The sequence below is a fragment of the Pollicipes pollicipes genome, unplaced genomic scaffold (genome assembly GCF_011947565.3).
Source record: "Pollicipes pollicipes isolate AB1234 unplaced genomic scaffold, Ppol_2.1 Scaffold_7231;HRSCAF=8579_pilon_pilon_pilon, whole genome shotgun sequence".
NCBI lineage: Eukaryota > Metazoa > Arthropoda > Thecostraca > Pollicipedomorpha > Pollicipedidae > Pollicipes > Pollicipes pollicipes.
The window spans coordinates 40,865,132-40,871,131 of record NW_023597034.1 but is presented as its reverse complement, the minus strand read 5'-3'; positions in this window follow the sequence as shown (position 1 = coordinate 40,871,131).

Below are 6,000 nucleotides of genomic sequence, written 5' to 3'. Positions count from 1 at the left end.
CACCGCTATCAGGGAGCCGTTTAGAACGCTCACCACAGCTATTCCCCCCAGAAGTCTCTTCTGTGTCCATGACAACTTCTCGCCGGCGGTGCTGGATGGCTGAAGGCCTTTGCTGTTGGAACATGATGGGCTAACAAATGTGACTTCATTTGCTTCAGTTTTGTGCTGACCTCCATCATCTTGCCCTAGTATCATGTTTTCCTGAATCAACAACAGAGGAACTCTTTCCGGATCACTGGGCATCATGCAAGAGCTTGTTTCTTAGAAATGTAAACAATACTGATATTCTTGGATGATTTTGTGAACTAGTCTGGGCTATTACAGGTCATACGGTACCAAGCGATATCCTCGAATCTCGTACAGCATCTCTGCAGTACAAACGATCTGATTGACCGTCTTAGATCATCCTGCACACTGCATCATTCCTTAAAGGAATGATATTTGAATAGGCTTGTTGACGTCGTACGTTCGCTTTCCAGTCTACCAGATGATTAGCTTCCAGCGTTGCACACAGTATGGGGCAGAGCTGATGCGTCCTGAAAGAAAAGGAAAGCTGCCATGACGCGAGGCGACGAAGCAACATGAAGCGTCGTCATGCTAGCGTGTCGTGCCATGTCATGCGCAATGCCATACTTTCCAGTTGAGTTAGAAGTGCGGGCTGACATTGACGTAAACGGATCCCCTACCGGCGCAGGGGTGCGATAATTGGCAGACAAGCCCCATTTCGGCTCATCGACCACGGGGTGAAGCGGGGCAGAGTCCGGCGCCAGGGCACTCTGTTATGGGGGCCTCTGTCATCGGGTCCTTCCGTTGCCTCCCTGTGGAGCCTTTCATGGCCATTCCTCGTGTGTTCTTTCATTGTCAGTGTGCCCCGACTAGCGTGGAATATCCTCTGACACCCTGTGTGCCGTTCCTACCTATCCATGTTCAGCAAATGGTCTTCTTCACGACGTATGATCCCCTGTTATGCACTATGAGTCCCCTGACCAGCACATAGGACCCTCATTGTCTCAGATACTTCCCTACCCTACGAACTCAGTGCCACCTCGCCAGCTTCTGGTGTGTCACGGGTGGCTTCTGTGGTCCGGTGGGGGCGCCCTGATCGTTATTCAGAGCGGCCTCAACGGGTCACTGCCATGCGCTGTTTCGCGTGGGGCGGCTCGCTGCACGGCAGCTGCAGGCCTTGCGGTCTGGTGCGAAAGTTCGATCATCGACCCGGCTTTGCTCTGCGCAGGCGGTCAGGAGCAGTGCGCCTTGGTGTGCCTGGACGTGCACGGCGCCGGTGGATGGGCTAGGAGCGCGTGGTACCGTCCTGGCCTCGCCGTTTGCCGTCCGCACATACCGCCGCCTTGGCTTTACGTAGCCTCGTTCTGCACACGTGACGTCTTTTCTTCGCACAGAGTGTGCGGACAGAGACAGAGCGGAAGACATCATTGCAGCATCATTGCTCTCCTGACATGGCGAAGTCCACCGGTCCTGCCAATGATGTGCGCCGCTCACAAGCGGGTCCACGCCTGGCGGTTGGCACCAGTATTAATAGTATTGATGGCTGCCGTCGATGGCACTACCTTCGCGTGTCGGCTGGCGGGCGCGGCAGGGTTTGTGAAGCGTTGTTGTGTGTTCAACAAAATGTCGATGAAATAGAACTTCGGAACGAAGCAGTTTATGTCATTATGGACACACAAGCAGGCACTCATTGGAAATGCGCGGACCACTTTACGCTGGTAGCATGTATAAACATAAAAGCGTGCGATCTCCGGGCCTAAATCCGGACATTGATTCAATACCCACCATTATGTGACTAACTAGCAAGGCCACTCGTTCACTTTCCTCATACTAAGGCAGCTGCCAACAGAGGCAAAGTACTTGTGGGTCGAGGTCACAAAAACAGATAACTCTAAAAAGCATGACAACCATGACAAGCTGCAAAGGTAGAAATAACGGCAAAATCTACGTTCAAATATGGCGGAGACCGGATGTCTCCCCAAAACGGTTCCGCATTGATTAAAATTTACTCTCCAGAGAGTTTTCTAGAGTAAGTTCTCTGAAAGGCGTGAGAAGGATTCCCGGAATTCATGGGATCACTTTTTGACGGTTGAAAATACATCTATAGGGTTGTTGTATGACTACCGAAGAACTTTAATGCGGAAGTCTTATGACACCGCGCAAGGGTCACAGTGGGGTCATGGAAAGCAAGACACTATGCAAAGAGTCAAGATGCCCCCGACGACATTTATGCGGCGAAATCAGCTCACTTCTAACTATTGGTTTACCTTGAAGTCGAAAAGACTGCACTAGAAACAAAATTTCTCTGCTCAATAAATGTGCCCATCGATACGCTACTGTTTGATTGCATTATGGAGCGTTTATATGACAGCACGCACTTGTAGTTCTTCAAACTCCCGAGGGGTAGCCAGCGGCGTTGCTGGGTGTATGCTCAACCAAATAGCATTAGGTGCTCGTGTTTTGGTCCTTTCTCGTGGTGTCCTTGCAGATTGATCGTTGAGTTAAAGGCACCTAATTATGTTCACATACCGGTGGTTTTCTAAGTTATTCGATTGCAAGTCTTATTTTCGTAAGAACTAGGAAAAATGCATAACTTTTTGTTTCATGTACCAAAAAACGTACTGCATACCAGAGCCTTGCCTGGCTTGCACAAAATTTGTTGCGAGCCAATTGACGGGCGTTATACATCTGGAAACCTTTTTTTATGAACATTTTTATGAACGGCCTAATAATTGTATGTTTCTTAACCTTGAACGTCGCATAGCCAGTAAAACGGCAGGATTTTAATGCCGTTATCATGACGTCATGCGTGCCTCGGAAACCTCGAAAAAGTCTGCACAAAACGATCTGCACGTCTTCGCGGCCGTTAACTTCAGAGACTAGAGGGTTTTACATCTTAGGTTGTGGATATTTCTCTAGATCCAGGTCTTTTAGTGAAGACGACTCCAGGAGATTTTAGGCACACGTACCCGGGTAGCTAGTTGAATATTAAGCGCTCTAGTAGGATGGGTGGTGCAGGGTTAATTTGACCGCCATGAGATCTCAAAATTATTGGAGCTTGACATCAAATTTTCTAGGTAGATAAGCCATTATGTAAATTCCCTTGTGTGAGATTCTGAGACATTTGGGTCAAATATTGAGATACTTAGGCCCTCGGGTCAAATAACGTCAAACAAGGTCATCATCAAGTCGAGTGCAAGTCGGCACAATCGAAGGTGATATTCAATGAACTTGAACTCAATGAACATGAACGTGAACACGTGATATTCAATGAACGACCGTACGTGGGATCCGTCAGTTTTCAAGAGTCCCGAAAAGGACTTGTAGTTGTAGGTAAAGGCTAGTAGTTGATGAAAAGGTTCGTTTAGTGGATGAAGCAACTGACATAGCAGGTGGGTTTGTCCGTGGTATAAGTGCAAACAATGAATCTTGATTGACGCTTTCATCGGCTCCGGCGACAGCGAAAAAAAAATATTCTTCGTTTTTTTCTTGGGTGTTCGAACTTGTCGACCCAGGTAAGCTGCTATGTCTTCACGTATGGTGTTTAAGGTCTCCCGTGGTTTTTAAAAAGCTGGTGATAGTCTGTTTAAACGCCAGCTGATCTGGCAGTTCGGATCCTCCACGTTACCAAGTCGCCAAAGTCCATTTTTTGTCGAGTTTTCAATGATGTCAGTCGTTGTCGATATGCTTGTTTTGCCAATGATCCAGCTATGGTGAAATCCGTCTGACCCTGTGGTCGACGTGGTTCGTTTGCTGACGCCGGGCAGTTTGGTGAGGTCGGCGTGGCCATATGCCGTCTGATCTAGCTTGAAGGGGTAATTTGAAATATGTAACCTGACTTGACCTGCAGCTTGACCGTCTGGTCCACGCGGCTTGTTAACTGATGCTGGACAGCTGGGTTGAATCTGGCTAATCTCCTAGTTCGGATTATTTCAATGTCAAAATACACCCTGATTTGTCCACGTCGTGTGTAAGTCTGGTCAAAAGGAATGCAAACTGTATAGGTGTGACGGATGGTTGGCCAAATACATTTGGGGAATGCGAGGCGAACAAACACGACCCCACTTACGGAGCGTTTTAATCGCAGGTTGTCACCAGCAGATCAACAATCCTTGTTATTTATAAATACTAAATGAGCACCAGAAACTATGCCGTACAGCGAAATCTCGGGTAAAAAGGCAGGCTGGTCTTTACCTAGGCCTGACCTTTATACCTGATTCTAGGTCTATTAGATTTGTTGTATTCCTAAATTCAATTGTTTGATTGCGTAAAAAAGTATCCCGGAGACGTACAGTTTTGACCAGTACTCCGTTGTCGCACCAGATTGCACGATTCCCTAGCAATTGCCTTCGCTGACAACCATGACCTGATTTTGACCTGTCATAGGTCAGTGATCTTGTAAGGTACATCAAAATGTGTTATACCAAAAGATTTCCTATTCCACGACCTACAACAGTGCAAAATTTTGTGCTGCTGCTCTGCACCGTTCATAACTTATTCCGTAGAAACTTTTTGGGGTTAATTTGAACTGCACCCAGGCGCGTGTTAATGAATTGTGACACTTCATTGTATTGTATGCGTGCATTAGATTGTTATGCTGCCTTCATATGAAAGCACAGAGCGACCACCCAATGAGAACCCTCCCAACGGGCGCATGGCTGCGGGCTGACGAACCCCTGCTCAAAGTCATGCCAGTCCCGACCGTAGGCGATGCATGGCATGGGGCTTAAACTCGACCCAGTGATGTTCTCACCCACATGGTGTGCCTTGCATCAAGGTTTCCTTCCACGGGGTGTGCAAATGGACTGCGCTGTTTCAGCTCCCCCGCGAGCAGTCAGACGCTGCGCACTGACAAATGACTGATGGTCGAGGCGACCACGTGATCCGCGCAGTGGCCGAGCTGTACGGACCGTGTTTGACTTGAGATCCTGCATGGCTGTCGATTTTACGACCTATCGCAGGCCAGGCTGGTTACCAAAAACTGGGCTCTGTCGTTAACATCGCTTCACGATGTGTGCCTTCTGCTATCATAGCGACGCTGCAGTAAGATAAAGGCTATCGGGCTGCCGACGTTGCTTAAAAGGTTTCCTGGTGCTTATCGCTGGCCTCAGGATGTTTGGAACGGGCCTCCATTCCAGAAATAGTAGCTCAAACAGAGAATGATACAGGCAGGCACAGACCGCTCCAGCGTCTTAGGCTGTATCGGCGTCCGAAGGGGTCTGTAATTTACAAATACGAGAAGACTACACACAACATTAGATCAAGGGCCTCTTATGTAGATCAGTAATTGCGTTCTGGGTACGTTCGTTGGGAACCGTTGACTTACTCTTGTCTATTTGTCATGCCCTTCTTTCCTTTTGTTGTTGATTCCATTTGCTTGCTACGCTGACGACGGCAGAATGCTTTTTTCTAGTGTACTGAGAACTCGTCCTTTGCGACGCTTTTGGCGTCCTGCACAGATATTAAGGACGAGCTGAGCAAAAATAATTTGCTTGATAGTCATCAACAATTACAGCTCTTTTTACACGTCTGGCAGTGGCATGGTAACCAGCCTTCTGACTCACCCGTAGCCCTTGCCAGCTTGGATGATATTAAACAAATATGAACAACTCTATCAGCGACATAATTTTTCAAGGTTTGATCCAAAACCCTGCGTGGCACGATGGTCTAACATTGTTGCTATCCTTTGTGGACTCTAAACTAAAAACGCGGCAGGGTTGTCCTAACCTCAGCCTTTTAGTGTTCTGGCGGCGTGTTCCATTATGCCGAGCGAGTCGTGGGAAAGAGAGCTATGTACCGAAGCCGAGCACGCGAGAGCTCCGTGGCCTGCCTCAGACCGCGCCAATATCTGCATCTGCTGCAAACCCACCGCTAATTGTTGATCCTGACAAAAGCGTCAAAAGCCGTCAATATCCCCACCGCAGAAAAAAATTAGAAAGGAAGTGCAGTGCCAAGGAGCATGACTGCGTTGTGGATTTTTTTTTGTAGTGTAAA